The following is a 15071-nucleotide window of genomic DNA, read 5'->3' on the forward strand; positions in this document are numbered from 1 at the left end:
TGATATTAAAATGTGCATGTTTTCTTATACGAGCATATATATATCAAAGCTCTTACTAAAATACTTTTATTGTTTTAACCCTTTTAATTTTAGAACAACACACCTATTGGCCTGGTACTCATCATTGAGAGCATTTAGAATTGCTTAAAAAAAAAACCAATTTCCGTTTTTATCCACATTTTAAAATAAATACAGAAAGGAAAATAAATACTTTTCTGTCTGTATTTATCTGTAAAAATCTGTAAAAACGGAAAACAAGGAGCCCTATTTATAATTTAACAATGTTTTCAACTTAATTAGCAGTAATTAACATATAAGTGTAGTACAGTATGACGCATCACCTATAATACCTGACTTCGAACAACACCAGTCACAGTTCGATTCCCGACTCCAGCAGCATTTAACCTACCACTATCTAACAGTGGGTAAGACCTTGCTTAATTTTCCCTATGCCCCAAGCGTCGGCACACGTTTCTAGGGGTAGATTTATGCTTTACAAATGCTGGCACTTTTTTTTATTTAACAGCATAGTGATGACAAATATTAGCAATTTTTTTGTCTTCTGTTGAGAACTATATTTTTTTATGTCTTCTATTTAGATGTTTTTAAATATGAGAATGCAAATGACACAGTTTACCGGCTAACACTTTTTAAACTCTCCAACATATGTAGATATTAAGGACCTTATACGTGTTGCGATGGAAATAGAAACCTTTACAGCTTCACAGATTGTAACTTCTCCCGACAAGTTATACAGTTAAAACGTGAGGACGTGTAAACTGTAAAACGTGACATCTAAATGGGCGGAGCTGCAATCTTCCTTCCATAGACTACTCAATAACAAAACACTATATAAACCACACCCGTTTTATGATTAGTTTAGTTTCCGTGAGTTATTTCTCCGTGTCCATTCTGTGATGCAGGTTCCATTTTTTAGCGTTGTATTCTTGTTTTGCGTCAAGAAAGCATATTCTGGAGTTGTACATTTTTTGATTATGGCATAGTAGATATTTGTAAGTAAAATGGTCCCTCCTTCGATGTTTATCACGCTTGCCAACAGCGTGAAACGAGGAACCGTCCTGCAAGTTGTTCTGGGTGAAGTCTGGCAATTGGACTGTTTCAAGGGATTGTTAGCCCCCGGACCGCCTCTGGAAGGAACCATGCCAGTGGCTGCTGCCAATGCAACCTATGACTACATGGGGAGGTGAGAATGAACACAGCTCACCTCACAGCCCGGTTTGCTTCTATTCTGAGGCTCGGACGTAGGGGACTGGAGGGAGCCCTTTTAACACCATCAATATACCCTTACCTGCTGCTACACGGCCCCTCCTTTGCAAAAGCAAACTTCAGCTACAATTTTAAAAATCAGATCTAGCTGCTGCACTTACTAAAACTGATGCACTCTGGGACTTGTAGGCTCACATTTGCCTGCAGAACCCCTTCGCAGCAGAGTCAGATGATCTCCCATCAATGGGAGCACTAGAGGATGTACAAAGGAGGGAGAAGGTGAAGGTGAGGCAACAGCGGCATTTGAAGAAGGCTGACACGCCGAAATGCACCATGCCATGCTGTGCCTGTGAATTAAATAGTCTCCCGAAATGTTCCCCGCTGTGTCCTCTTGATTTACTTTCAAGTAAAGTGGTCCCTCCTTCGATAGATATTTATAATACGTAGTTATTTGTCAATATTTAAACATTTATATGTAGAAAAAATGTTATTGCATGTTTTTGCCTTTTTTTCTGTAACGTCAGCAGCTTGTTTTCAGAAACAGACAGATTACAGCAAACTGCTCCTTTTCTGGCTCCTTTGAGCTCATATACTGTGACTTTGTATATTATAATATTGACACTGTACTTGACGTGAGAGGTGTTGGTGACCCATCGGCGCAAACCCGAAACATTTACAGTTAACGTCACCACCTTCCAGTTGTTAGTCTGTTTTCCCCTAGGGATCATATACTGTTAATATGTATATTATAATATGAACAGTCATGGTGATCTCAGAGAAGTTCATGACCCGTTGGCACAAAGAGTAAAGATATATAAGCCACCTCACCAGGTTCTGGCTTTTAGTCTGTTCCCCTCTTTTGATCATATACTGTGAATATGTATATTATAACTTGCACAGTACAATGATCTCAGAGGAGTTTATGACCTGTCACCACGAACATCAAACTTTTCGACGTCCCAGTGAAAAGAAGCTCAGAAAAAAATTACAGCTCGAAAGTATTTCGTTTTGGATCTTCTGTCATAACTTTATTTTCCTTTTTTTTGTGTAACAGTGGTGCCATTCGTTGTACTAGACTGTCCTATTGTTACAGAAGAGGAACTGGAGATTTGTTGGTGCCACATGTAATACAGCTTACTAACCTTTATATCTTACTTGATCAGATATTTTTTCAGTGAGCATATTTTACGAAATTGCAGTCTAAAAATATGTTGCTTTCATATATACTTTGTTACTTCAAATATTTGATAAACCCTACATTTCTTAATGATATTTTATAATTTCTATTTTTCTCAGTTGCGGTTGCTATTCACCTTCTCCCTGTAGAATATGTAGGATAAGTACTGTATATTATATTAGTACTATCCCATATATTCTTAAATGAGTATGTGATTTGTTAACGGAACAGTGTGCAATCTCTAAGCACTTCCACAGAACGTTCCCAAATTCTACAAAATCCAAATTTGAAAAATATAATGCATATATTTCTATCTAATATGAAGTAATTTGAGTTTAACTGTTTTTTACTTGTTCTTCTGACCTTAGATAATGTAGTGCGGGAGTGTTTGTTGTAGCACTTCTTTTCTACTTTATCTAAAAGTAACTGATGCCCTCTTATTACATCAAAAGTATGGGGCAATACTTTTACAAAGTATAGGAGAAAAAAGGAGGGTGTGGCCACACTTAACTGATATTTTATGAAATTCCATTTATATTTTTCACCCCTTTGATATATACAGCGTCAGTTTCCAAAGAAAGTTTATTTGTAACTGCTAAATAAAAACTGTTTCAAACCTAGACGGAAATTTTTGCTGCGTACCCACACTTCCCCGGCAGAAAAGTAAATACCACATTATAAGTAAATAGTGCTCTTGGGAAGTATCCCACCCGGAAACTTGATCAAAAAAAGACCTCAAGACACTGTTATTTTTTGCCGTGATTTGTACACCCCACTGCAATTATATAAATGGCCCTTAAAATATATAAAAAACAATTTTTACCTTCACAATCCCTGTCCACCACCTTGTGACCAATGTACAGAGTTAATAGTGCTCCTACCCTCCCCTCTACAACTTTGTTTTCCCGTTCTCCCTTGGAAGTGCATCACAAAATGACTGACAACAGTAAATTGTTCCCACACAATAAGGAGCAAACTTGTGCTCGGAACACTTTAGCCAAAAAAATGTCCATGTTGTTCTGCAGAGGAGGAGGGAATGGCTACCAACACTTCTACGTTTAATGCTTCACAGCCAATGAACATTAAGCTTCAGAAGGTCCCGATTGGAACACGTTACCCAATGAAATATCCCTTATTCTCCACGGAGAGGGAAGAGTCGCTGACAACACTTCTACTTTCAGTGGTTTACAGCCAATCAACATTAAGCTTGGGAAAGTTCTCCTTGGAACACATCAGCCAATCAAATGTCCCTCCTACTCCGCGGAGCACAAATGAATGGTGGCCAACACTTCTACTATCAATAGTTAGCAACCAATCAACATTAAGCTCTGGAACCTCCTGCTTGGAACACGTCAGCCAATCAGATGTCCCTCCTACTCCATGGAGAGCAAGTGAATGGCTGTCAATACTTCTACTTTCAATAGTTGCAACCAACCAACATGAAACTCCGGAAGCTCCTCCTTAGAACACGTAAGCCAATCAGATGTCACTCCGCGGAAGAGAAGGGAATACCTAGCAACACTTATACTTTCAATAGTTAGCAGCCAGTCAATATTAAGCTCCAGAAGGTCCTCCTTACAACATGTGAGCCAATTAGATATCCTTGCTACTCTGCGGAGGAGAAGTGAAGGGCAGGAAACACTTCTACTTTCAGTGGTTCACACCCAATGAACATTAAGCTTGTTGTTGGAACACTGCATAGTAAATCAATAATATTCCACATTATATTAAAGAAAGGTCACAATACAGCGCATTGTTGTTTTCCAGATATCATTTCCACAGCCTACTGCACCCCCTCCCAACAAAAGCGCAGCCCCCGGACGGCAGGGGCCTCAGCGAGCCACCGCAATTATATTTTTACCAAATACCCCCGGGACCTAGCCCACCCAAGGGCCTAAATAAAATAAAATGCAAGCCCTGTGCCAATTGCGCCAATGTTTTTTATTTTTTTTTATTTTTTGGGCCCGGGGGTCCTTCTGGGTCCCCCTGAACAGGCCTAGGGGTTCAGGGTGTTTCTACCCTGCCCCCTTCCCTTGTTTTATACCTTTGTTTCTCAGTTTTCTGGTGACTCGCTTCTACCGAGCCACAAGACGACTGCCAATACTTCCTGGTTTGGAGTGCTGGCAGCCAATCACAGTGAAGCTCGCGCACGCAACTTAGGCTCCGCCCAGATATCAAAACGTTTATTTCTCTAATTTCTCAGCAACTACTAAACGGATTTACACCATTTTTAAAAAGGTTGCTTTCTGACCCAAGCACTACCTTTTTGACAAATTTGGAGTAATTCCGTTCAGTAGTTTCGCTGTAGACTTGCACAAAGTTTCCTTTGGGAAAATTATTTTTTCACTATTATTATTTAAATTTCTCAAAAACTACTGAACAGATTAACACCATTTTTTAAAAAAGGTCGCTTTCTGAACCAAGCTCTACCTTTCTAACAAATTTGGGGTAATTCCGTTCAGCAGTTCGGGCTTTAACTTGTCGCAAAATTTCCTATGGAAATTAACACGGAGAAAACGAGTTTTGGGACCCCCCTTTTTCTCAGCCCCCACTTGACAAATCACCCCCACACATTCAGGATAGGAGTTGATCTGAATAGACTATTGTTTTGGAGAATTTCAGAAAGATTCGTGAAACGACGCCAAAGTTATAAGCAAATCAAAAAATGCTTTTCCTATGGAAACTAGGTTTTACCTTTAACTACCTACTGGCGACCGCCAGTATGTTATATATATATATGGCCGACAGAAAAGCAACTAAATAAAGATTATACTAAGCACTGAATTGGGTCCGTGCTCCATGTCCTTTTAGGAAAGGAATTTGCAAGAGGTCGGCTGGCAATGGAGTTTTTAGGATACATATATATATATATATATATATATATATATATATATATATATATATATATATATATATATATATATATATATATATATATATATATATATATATATATATATATATATATATATATATATATATATATATATATATATATATATATATATATATAAAACTCGCTCTCACGAATCGCATCCTACTAAGGATTAAAATACTGTCTCCAATATCTGCATTAACTGAAACAAATAACGGAGCGCAAAAGAACTACCAAGACCGGCATGCTGTGTGGACCAATTAAGAACTAAGCCAGTCCCACGTATGGTAATCAACAAATGAGCATGCATTAAAAGAAGCGCAGTTCAGCGTTTGAAGGAGAACGCCTCTGATGAAGAGGAAATGGATCACAGAAACGCGTCAGGCGAATCTAACTACCCGGATGGTGGGGGCGAGAATGTGAATGCCCTTCAAGGTAGCACGCTGTTGAGTGCACCCTGGAAAGCTGAGGCCTTTGAGACACAAAATATATATATATATATATACATATATATAGTGCATCCCTTCCTACCGGAACAGACAAAGAGTGTTGCGTGTTTATCTAGGTTCCTGATCGATACTGTGACCTTATGCCCCTATTCGGCTATAAATCCCTTTATTCCCTATATTGGCATAACCGTTCAAGGGCGATTTTCTGAAAAGTCATCTCTGGCCTCACACGAACAGAGCCACATTCCAGCATGACTCTCTGCTACTTCCTTTGCGACCAATTAGTGCAATGACAGAGCAGCAGTCACTATCTGATATTCCTAGATAACACTCCGAGTTCTTCAACAAGATAAAAACTTAGCAAACCTGGAAATCCCCGCTTGCTATGTTTTGATTAGTAATGGAACTCTAATGAGCAACTGATAACTATCACTTCCTAGTGACATCTTTAATTGATGTCTTATGTCCAGCAAACTTGCGTCAAACCCGGCACCTGTCAGGTATAAATATTACCAACGTTGCCTTAAGCAACGTTCGTTGCCTGTTGCTGATGCCAGCTGCCTGCATGACCCTGTGTTGGTAAATCTAGCACTCTGTCGCTGCAGCCTGCTATCCTGTGGTGGTGAAGCTGCCGATTACCATTATCGCCGCCAAAGCGCGACCTATGGTGCAGTATGCTTAAGGAGCTGAACAGCCGTCCTCTGCGAAGACATCCAGCAGATTCCAGCTGCCCGCGGACGCTGTCCCCTGCCTCATTCCTCGACGCGCTGAAGAGAAGCCGCTGCCTTTCTCGTGCAGAGAAATCCAGTCCCGGCGCTTCCGGTTTACCCTCGCGGGTGACTGGGATATCGAGAGAGACCCCTGAAGGAGATACCAATCCTCCATCATTCTATTCAGAGGTATGGTGTTGACTAAACCCTTAGACGAGAATTCTTGAAACAAACCTTGGCAAAACCAACTTAACTTAAGCTACTTACTTACTCCCCTTTTCACGTGTTAGGCTTAGGTCAGGCACACTGGGATAGGCTTAGTTAGAAGCACCAGTTGAGTATGTTAGCCTAATGTATATATGACTGTATATATGTTTTATTACTTTTAACCATTGTATGGCTAAGAAACCATATCAATGCTTTTACAGTTCTATTTCGCAATACTTATCTTACTGTACGTACTTTTTATAATAACAATTATTGCAATTTTGGCAATTCATTTCTCTTGTATGAGAAGAAAGACTGTTCAATAAATGTTAACCTTTATTGATACACGCCCGTCTCTCTACTCTCTACATCTCGTGAAAGTAAACTGCACTAGACTGACTGAGTGAAATACATGTCTATTGTTTCACACGACCCTAGAGATCGACTCTTGATCTGAGGAGCAAAGTTGTCATGTTGCACGGTTGTTGGAAAACTGAATCCCTTCTTGTCTGTGCCAAGGAAGCTGATCACTTCCTATGCAGAGAAGAAAGTTTCCAGTGACCTCTGAGCTAGTTGGTAACACAACCCAATTAAGTTTAGCATAGTCAGTGGAGGCCTGGAATATAAGCAGTTCCACGTCGATACTACTGTTTATGTTATTCCAATGCGCAGGGCCTAGTGGGAAACTAGGAACTACACTACATGGCGCCCAACGTTTGGTAAGGCGATAAACTAACGCAAGACAGTAGAGTAACTCAGTCGTGCATATTTCACACAGACCCCTTTCTCCCGCAAATACTCCAATAGACGTCTGGAGTGGGTGAAAGGTTAAAATCCGCCCGACCTTAGTAGGAAGAGATTCCTATGTAAAGCTCTGGTTTATTCAACGTTGAAGGATACAGTGTTCCAAAATATTGTGCACCAAATCTTTGTCTCCTTGGGGACCTACTCTGCAAAGCCTGCATTTTTTAAATGTCAGACAGTGAAGAAGAAAGGGAAGCAGCTAGGCTGGCTTCCATACTAATAGAGGAGGACTCGAGTCTCCTACAGGCAGACCCGGATGCTATTATCATCCCGGTTCACTTAAGAAGATCTATAACGTTAAAACTTATAAAAAACGGACTGACACCTCAAGGTGGTACAGTAATTTTCGTGATAGAGGCTCACGAGTATCGGCAGACAGAGGTATTCTATTCATGGATAAACTTTCCAGCGGCAAACGCTACAACACAAGAGTTTCACTATTACAAAATAGAGGAACCTCCGGGAGAGTACGCTCCCTTCGAGGAGATTGAAATCCCACTTAAATTTCAAGAGCACCTGCTCTGGTTTAATGGCGCCCTAAAACACAATAATCACATAACTAGGCTCGGTCCTCTAGGTAGACCAGGAGCCACATGGCCGGTTCTAGCCAGCTACACACCACATCCTGACATTACAAGAATGTCTAAGGAAGAGCTGTTAGTACAGCTAAACACATTAATAAAAATACGTAGGCAATTAGTCCAATATGTAATGCGGACTGCAACAGTCCAGCCAGCTGTTAATTCACACCAGCTGACCCCTTATCAGGGGAACACAAATAAAATTACACCACAGAACATACAGTCATGTCTTGGTAAAACACCCGTAAAACGGGAACACATTCCTTTCTGGTTAGCACAGAAAATCACTCAAATAGAGGCAGTATTTCCTGATACTACCCCTATAGAGAAACACAGAATCTTGACCATCTGCCTTCCTATGGGAATCGCACCACACGTGGAGGACTGTGACACTTGGGGTACAGTCTTTGCTTCCATTTACACAAAAACACACAGTGTTCCGTCTATGGCGGTAATACCAGAAGTGCTAAAACAGATTCAAAATGAATTCGGTCCAGAGCCCGCTTTAAATCTAGGTATGAAACTACTGAAAGACTTCAAGCAGGTCTCGGCTACATTAAAGGAGAAGCAGCATCTGTGGCGATTCGCCAGAAGGTGAGGGAAACAGATATAAAAGATCCTGTTGAGCTTGCAAAAATCATAGAAAAATGCTATGAAGAATTAGGTAGAGACAGCTTGGGTGGGAAACCAGTAAAACCCCAACTGCTCGAAAGTCCTGAAAAATTATTTATTAAAAATAATTTAAACACTCCTAAAAAGAACTGGGATGGAAATAAACAATCCACTCCCAAGGAAAAAGTTTTCCAGTCCAGAGGAAGGTCTCCTCGACGGAGGGAAAGAACTCCGACTCGAGAACGCCAGTCTCCCCAAAGGGAGCCCTCTGAGAAAAGATATAACCTTAGAAATAGGGATAATCTGAAAAAACCTGATAGATATCAAAGTATTGATACACGTCCCTCTCGATCTCTTCCACAGAATTCGGAAAGAAGAGGACGGTCAGACCCAGGAGAGCACACCAAGTCCCAAGATAAGGAACCTGCTCAGAGTAAAAAATCTCAATTTCCTAAAAAGAAGGTAGCCAGTATTAGAGTAATCAACCATGCCGAGAATACTGAGGACACAGTTGAAAAACGGGGAGTGGGCATTGACAATGTTGGACAGTGCAGCAGAAATCAGTATAGCGCGCAAGAACTTGATGAGTCATCTGGAGACAGTGGACACGAATGAATACATTCAGGTTGAAACTGCCGACACCAGACTTAGCGAGCCCCATAAAATATACGAAATAACATTGCGTATGGAGGGTGATAAGACTAGGAAAATTAAGGGTCTATTTTGGGATAAGCTCTCAAAAGGCTATGATATTCTGTTAGCTGAAAAAGATTGGCCCCCGGAGTTTGTCAGGGAGTGCCCTCGTGGCGAAGAAGTGATTATGCCAGCCTTCTCGAATCACATACCGATTCACAAAAAATATACATATGCACGGAAATGGGCAGTAGCCCAGGCACCTGCATTGTATAAAAATCATGTAGGATGGGATGAGGACTCTCCGCCTCACAAAATCCAATTAAAAAGTGAACCAACTGCCCAACGGCAGTATCCCATAAAGCAAGAAGCTAAAAAACAGGTCAGGGAGATCTTAGATCAACTTGAGTACCAGGGGGTGATTGAAACATGCACCTCTCAAATGAACAATCCTTTGTTTCCTGTCTCCAAGCCAGACAATTCATATCGTCTAGTTTTGGACTACAGACACCTTAATACATGTTGCAAAACCTTTGCAGTACAAAACTCGCATAGTGCAGCCCTAATGAATAACACAGTTAGGAAAAAATATAAAACGACATTAGACATATCTAATGGTTTCTTTTGTCAAAACATTGCACCAGAAAGCAGATATTTGACCGCTTTCTCCGCATTTGGGTCGCAGAAAAAATTCTGTCGACTCCCACAGGGGTTCAAGAACAGCCCAGGACTATTCTCAGCTAGGGTAACAGAGTTACTACAAATCTATGATGATGAAGCATTATCTTACGTAGATGATATTTATCTCACAGATGACGACTTGGATACTCACTTGAAGAGAGTGAACACCATTATACTTGGGTTCGCAGCAGAGGGTTACAAATTCAACTTTAAAAAGTCCCGAATTGCCCATCTGACAGTACTATTTTTAGGGTACGAATTATCAAGTGAAGGGAAAAGCCTAGCGGACAACTTCTTAGAGAAGTGCGCTGTACTCCAAGCTCCAAAAACGCTGAAGAATTTACAATCCAGACTAGGTTTTCTGAATTTCGGAAGAACTTACATTCTAAATTACGCAGAGAGGGTTAAACCTCTCTACGAACTAATAAAACCTGATTTTAAACAAATCAATTGGACTCAAAAACACACAGAAATTTTGAGATTACTGCAAACAGACATGTTAGCAAAAACAAAATTAGACACACGTGACAACACACGTGATCTTGTAATCCGAGTCATCCCAGGAAGATGCGGATTCACATACCTAACCTCTAATGAGGGAGAAAAGGTACCAATTTCAATTAAATCTCACTTGTACACACAAGCAGAAAAAACATTCAGTCGCACAGAAAGAACTGTGAACGCAGTGCAAATCGCACTAGCAAATGAACGAGAACTAGCACACGGCAAAAGGATTAACATCCTCACAGCGGAATCCGCCTTCGAGGCGCTATTCAGCCCAGTAAACCTGCCTGCAGTGTCACTAGATCCGAAATGGATACAGTGCATAGATTCTCTAGGAGCGGAAGATGTGAAATACTATTTCGCCCCGCAATACGAAGAACTGAATGATTTAGAGTATAAAGAAGAATATCCTCTGTCAATCGAAATTCTGCCTCTCCCACTATATGCCTGTATAATCTATACAGATAGCTCTGTACAGCATTTCAACGTAGAGAGAAAATCCTACGATGCAGCATGTGCGATCATTAAATGTTGTTGGCGGTGCGGTAAAATCAAACCGAAAATAACAAAAACTGAATCAGTAAAGTACTGTTCGGCTCAAAGAACTGAAATCAGATGTTTAAAGATGGCGCTCGAAAATGCAGAACGCGAATTCCCCACACTTATAGTGTGCGATTCTCATTTTTGCGTCAATTCTTACAACAATAAACTGCAGAGTTGGATCGAAAACGACTACAAAGATGACACTGGTGCCACAATATAGCATAAAATGCTCTGGAATGAGGTAGCTCTTTTAAGTAAAGAACTACAAAAGACTCACGTGATTCACGCACAGAGTCTTCAACGTGATGGCGTTCACGTTGCAGGGAATTCATTGGCTAATACAGCCACCGCGGTCGCAACTAAACCAGCTTCCGTAGCCACAAAAAAGCGTACAGATAAATACATAGACGGGGAAACCATGCTGGCAGTAAAAACGACCATAAAAGGCGACTGTGCAGCACTACCCGTAAACTATCCACTCAATTATGCATACATAATCGATGCAAACTCCGTTCCTTTTGCTCGAATCCCTGGAGTGGGGGACAGAGTAATTCCAAACACGAACAGGAGAATATTTTTAATAGCAGACGCACATATGGGTTTGGGTCTGAGACACCAAACAATTAAGGTTTCTCTGACTGAATTACAATCAGTATACTGGTGGCCGGGAATGAGTGTAGAACACCAAATATATGCAAACAACTGTGAAAACTGCAATAAGGATCGCAGTAGCGAACCTTGCTACCGGCTACCAGTCAGAAAGAGCGTAACGCTTCCTGCACCCCAACCTGCGTCTTATTAATTAGTTAAGACGAAAAGCACTTAAAAAATGAGGCCTCCAGCGCTCGGCTGACGCTAGAACGGTTATAAAAGATTTGCGAGTCTTTATCGGCACATACGCAATTACCACGTTCCATTCTGACCAGGGTCCTGCTTTCAGCTCTCGAGCCTATAAGGAGGCCATGGCTAGCATGGGAATTGGGTTGCGGTATTCCTGTCCGTCGCACCCCGAAGGGAATAGTGTGGTAGAAAGAAAAAACCGTGACATAAAGCAATCTATAACAGCGAAGGTATTAGGTTCAGGCGCTAGGTGGGTCAAACATTTAATAAGTGTCCAGACTAGTCTTAACAACATGCCAAGAAATTCTCTAAAAGGTTTCAGCCCATACGAACTATTGTTCGGAATTAGAATGCGAGTTCAGGACCTCGATAGTCAGATGTCAGTGGTACAAGAAGAAACAACGCACTTTGATGTAAAGGATCGTTTGGCTGTTTTACAGGAACTGAATGAAACAAGAAAATCATTAAGCAACATAAAGTTAAAGCAACAGCCAAGTACCACTGACGAGGCACCACCCGCAACAGCCCCAGCAAGGCCTGTCTGGATTCCAAAGATTGGGGATCTAGTCAGAGAAAAGATCGCGGTTAAGAAGGAATTTGGGCCTTCTTACAGAAAAGCAGTACCTGTCTTGGCAGTCACCGGAACAAGATCAGTTGTGCTACCGCCCCTTGCTGGTAAAAAGGAGAACAGAGTCGTGTCTATCGATCTGGTAAAACCACAAGCATGTGGCCTATAATCAACAGTAGGCCCAGTGGACTCCCAAGAAACAACAGAATACCCAAACTTGCAACAATCCAAGAGGTTCAAACTGAAAGACTAATCACATTCGATCAGCCTGCAGTGCACAATGAAGGACTATGCAATAATGCCATGGAACTCGTGCCTCTTGAAACACAGATTGAAACAGTTCGTCAAGAAACAACACCAGTCTACAATGAGGTGGCATCCGAAAGTGCTACCGAGAGACAGATTGAAAGAACAATCCCATCAATTGACAGAACTGCCTCTGGTTATTTCATCAACTTCGACAACATCTCTGAAGATTTAAATGACCCCGAAGTGATGCCAGAAACAAAAAAGTCTTTTAAAGAAAAAGCAACAGAACTCTTTCATCAACTGAAGAAAATCTACCTTGTTTCCCCTTGGCTAGAGTTCTGGTTCGGTCTAGGTGTATTTTTCCTCCTGCTTTGGCTCATCATGGTACTGTGTTTGGGAAAATTCATTGAAGGAAAATATATTACAATGGACACAGCAAGGCAGAACATCAACCTAGTCCTGAAACCACACAGATCATCCCACGTGAAGAAAATAGAACTGTCAACAGTAAATGTCACAGCAATTCCAATACCTGGTGGGGTAGTATGGGAGAAAACAGACTATGAGATCTATGGTCCGGTCGAAATCCTGAAGTATCCTCATCAACTAAAGGTTTCCTTAAGTGACTTTGTGACACCAAGTACATTCTCTGATGATTGGGACTTTAACAGTATAAATGACATGATGTCTGATTTAGTAATGTCAGCTAGATTCACAGATCATGATTATTTACAAGGTTCATCTAGTTATGAGCAGTTATTCTGTTACACCCACTATGGGGATCATTACTTGCATAAATCTGCACAGCCTAGAAATGTTTTTATGTATAATCAATGGGAACATTGTTCTACACCACCTAAAAGCAGTTCTAAAGCATTTTTTGAGAAATTCAAATATTTTTCAAGGTTTAACACCAGTGATGCAGAAACGTTTTATTATAAACTGTTAGATAAAACAGGAATGAAAACAATGCTGACAAATTCTAAATTGATATATTCAGAAGCATTTTATGACAAAATGATGACATTTGGTTTTGATTATTGGAAAAATAATATTGAAACAAAAACAATTTGGGGTACAAAAGATTGGCAGGTGCAAGGCATTGAAGCACTATTTAGAACCTGCATGATACCAGAACAAATGTTGTTTTTAAATGACACTATACACCAAACATCTTGTCTTGGCCTAGCTAAGAACAAAGACCTTAAAACACCGTCTATTCCAAAGCCAATAGCTGAGAATACAACCACAGATATTGAGTTAGACGTGTCAAAAATTTTACATTTCAACAGAACACATCCTGATTGGAAAAAGTGGTTAATCTGGCCTACAGACACAAATAGCTGTCAAGATAGATTCCTGAATAAAACACAGGGTTTAAAAATGACCAGATTAGACCCTAGATACTCCCAGAGACAACATCCAGGGATTATAACAACATACAGTGTAGGGAAACTCTGCCTCGAATGGCTAACTTCGTCCACACTGGCTGAAATTAAGCAACACTTGTCTTTATTAAAAGATGGTGCTGATTTGCGCGATTTCATTCTTGGACCACGCAAACAGCGTCAAAAGCGTTTCATGGCGACCAGCATCTATGCTGCTTACAACGAGGCTTGGAAAGTAAAGCAAATTGAAACTGCTGAAAAAATACGAGAAATTGATCGTATTAATTTGGAGAAATCACTTTCTGTGGTAGACAATGGGTTAACGACTCGGTCTTCCAGAATATATTCGTTGGACAATATTGTATCCTCTGCCTTTGATGTGATAGACAGAGATTTGCTAATGTTACAACATGGCCAGTCTCAATTGCGTTCTATTATAGAATTAGGCTGGACGCTGCAAAATCTTCGTTCAGGCTATGTGCCTTGGCGTTTAATCAACACAACGTCATTATTTTCCAGTTTTAACCTTACTGATAAACAGATCAGTTTGGCACAGAAAGCAGCAGACTATACAATCCTGAGCATCGAAAGACTCGAGAGATTACCATTGACAATGTCAGAGAGTCCTGTCATTGAATGGATAATACACGGAATTATCACAATTCCGATAACAACTTTCCGATTTAAAAAGTGCCTTGAATACATACCTGCTGGCCAGTATGAACAATTGGGTAAAGGATATGTAAAATCCGAATGGAAATTACCATACACTCATTCTTGCTATAGTGACAGCGACAAAAATGTATTTCTTAGTGGTGATAACTGTGAACATTCACTAAGCGGTATACTTTTGTGTCAGGGTATTAATTTACACGGAGCATGTGATGGAAATTCAAACAACCTTTCATGCCACCAGCTAGTCACACCTGCAACTCAGATAGAGCCCTTCTTTATGCAACTCGCAAACGGGAGTTACATTCTTAGAACGGATCACAGATGTTGTGGCCTCGCGCCAGGGAAAAG

The sequence above is a fragment of the Lissotriton vulgaris genome, chromosome 2_1 (genome assembly GCF_964263255.1).
Source record: "Lissotriton vulgaris chromosome 2_1, aLisVul1.2, whole genome shotgun sequence".
Classification (NCBI taxonomy): domain Eukaryota; kingdom Metazoa; phylum Chordata; class Amphibia; order Caudata; family Salamandridae; genus Lissotriton; species Lissotriton vulgaris.